The sequence below is a fragment of the Alligator sinensis genome, unplaced genomic scaffold (genome assembly GCF_000455745.1).
Source record: "Alligator sinensis unplaced genomic scaffold, ASM45574v1 scaffold1339_1, whole genome shotgun sequence".
Taxonomy (NCBI): Eukaryota; Metazoa; Chordata; order Crocodylia; family Alligatoridae; genus Alligator; species Alligator sinensis.
The window spans coordinates 827,229-829,848 of NW_005842490.1; the positions used below are offsets into that span (position 1 = coordinate 827,229).

Genomic DNA, 2,620 nt, shown 5'->3' on the forward strand with positions numbered 1-2,620 from the left:
GGCCACCGCGCCGCCGTTGTGCAGGGGGCCGGCCAGGCCGCGCCTGCGCATTGGCTCCGGGACCCTTTGCTCGCCCGCCCCGAGAGAAGAGCCACGTGCGGCCGCCCTTGGGGACGCCTAAGAGAGGCGGTGTCGCGCGGGCTCCAGCCTGCAGCCGTGGGGTGGGGAAGCGCCCCCCAGCATTAAAGGACTAAAATACGGAAAGGAGGGAGCGGAATGTGCAATGAAACCGGATAAGCGTCTTTGCAATCTGCGACATGTTTCTCTGCAGGGGACGGAGGCAGCCCCTATCCAGACCCTAACCCCAGGCCAACAAGACATAGCGCCCCGACCCGCCACCGCTCAAGCAGGGGAACCGCAGCTGACGCTGGCAACAAGTGACAGTCGACCAAGTGAGAGGGGAGTGGCCGCTTGCTTTGTGCCTCTCGTCACTTAAAAAAAAAAAAAAAAAAAGTCCATATCCTCATCTACTTTTAGATAGGCATGCAGAGAGATGCAGCTGATTTCAGGAGTCTTCCTGAAAAATAAAAATGCTTTTGAAAAATAAAAGTCCCCCTAGTGTCCTTAAGGACACACAGTACTACTTAAAAAAAAAAAACAAACAAACAAACAAACAAAAAAAAAAAAACAACACACCACAAAACCATTTGGCATTTGTAGGATTTAGTTAAGGGATTAGTCAGACTGGCCACTGCATATTTACAAATTTTAGGGAAATATATTATTATCTGCATAGGAAGCCATTCTAACTTGCATAAGCTTAGGTAACATTTAAGAATATGGAGTAAAAGCAAGCAGCACAGATCTGCGATTAGACCAACATGCATGTTTATATGTTCAGATCAGTTTTACTATACATTGACCCTTGCATTTCTGCCTGAAACCACTTAAGGTACTTTCTAAATTTGAGTTTCTACACTGACTAGTTTTTTTGTTCTTTCTTTGTTTGTTTTTTCCAAATAAGGTTTCCCTTTGTTGTAAGGCTGAAAGTACTGTGAAACAAGGGACCAGGTGTCTTGTGGTTATCACATTTCTTAGCCCAAACCTTTTAAAATAAAAATCTCCCTCTCTCTCTCATGCAAATACATATGAATCCAATAGTGGCACAATAGCCATTTTCAGGGTGTTTTCATATTTAGGGGATAGGGTTTGGGGTGGGGGATGACAATCTTGAGCTACAGATTACTGTTAACTGCTGCTTGATTTAGAGACAAAGGGTTCTTACACAGCTATGATAAAATCAAGTGAGAATCCTAGAAGTAATGCAGGTAAAACAGGAAGGGCCAACTCCACGTGAAGTATTGGCTTGAACATTTGAAATCTTATTTAATAATTAGGGAGTAAACATGGTCAGATGAAAATGCTGAAGAAGGATGTTCCCAGAGATGGAAAGGTGCATCTATGCTGTGCTAGATACAAGGTCATTAAAAAAGTACATCTATATGCTGTCTCTGACAGCATAAAAAACACCATTTATGGGATAACCTGCCCTGTACAAGTCTCCCTCTGGTCTCTAATAATTAGAGACTAGTTTAAGCAGTAATGCACAAGGTTTAGTGGTCCTTCCAAAAGTTTTACTGCAATTCTGACAGGCTGGGTGTTCATTAACAACTAGAGATATCCAATCCATTTTTAGTACTAAATTCTTGGCTCTGAAAGGTATTGCCCCAAGACATTACTATAGATTAACCAAGTTGTGTGAGAAACTATTTGTTGGTTCCAAATTTCCCACCCTTAGATTTAACCAAATGTCCTACTGTTCTTGAGACAGGGAAAGGACCTTTGTACTAGAGATGTACAAATCTCTTTCAAAAGCAGTAGCAGATGAAAAGATAAGGGCACCATGTCCATCACCCTTCAAAGCAATTATGTAACTCCACATCAGGATTTCAGGAAGTGATCCAAGTTAAATGACCAAAACGAGTTACCATCTGCTTGGGTCCTCCGTCTGTCAAATATATGGGTGATCTCATTCTGCGACCTGGGGAATGGCTATCGATATCAGCCACAAGCGCTCACTATAACTGGTTGACTTTAAATCCTAAGAACAACTGATGATAAAGACATGGAGGCTGAGTTCTTGGTTATGGGAAGGGATTTGTTTAGATCAGGGTGGTCAAAATGATGGATCAAACCAGTCCCAGACTCCATTTCCCAGCAGCCCCTGCCCTGACCAGTACCAGACTCCATTTCCCAGCAGCCCCTGCCCGCATTGCTGTGGCCAGTTTCCAAGGAGACACCAGCAGCAGTGGGACCTCAGGGCCAGGGTTTCCATGGAGACCGGCTGCAGCAACACTGGCAGGGCACACAGCTGGCAAGGAGCTACTATGAGGCCAGGGCTGGGATCTTGCAGCGGTGACAGCGTGGTCCGGAGCCAGGGCAGAGCCACGATCCACAGCCTGCACATCCCTGCCCCGGGTATGGGGGCAGCAGATCCCAGTTCTGCCCTGGCTCCAGACCACGCCATCACTGGCGCAAGATCCCAGTCCCAGAGCAGCTCCCCACCCAGCTGCATGCCCTGCCAGTGCTGCTGGGGCTGGTCTCCATGGAAAGAAACCCTGGCCTCACTGCTGATGGGATCTCCATGGAAACTGGCTGCAGCAACACAGGCAGGGGGGGC

The 2,620-nt window shown here is 46.8% G+C and overlaps 1 protein-coding gene across 1 annotated transcript in view; it reads right to left on the bottom strand.

Annotated features, from left to right (window-relative positions):
• SERBP1 (SERPINE1 mRNA binding protein 1) overlaps positions 1 to 2,620 on the bottom strand; it is a 37,030-nt gene that overhangs the window by 30,176 nt on the left and 4,234 nt on the right. The gene's annotated exons all lie outside the window — the stretch shown is intronic.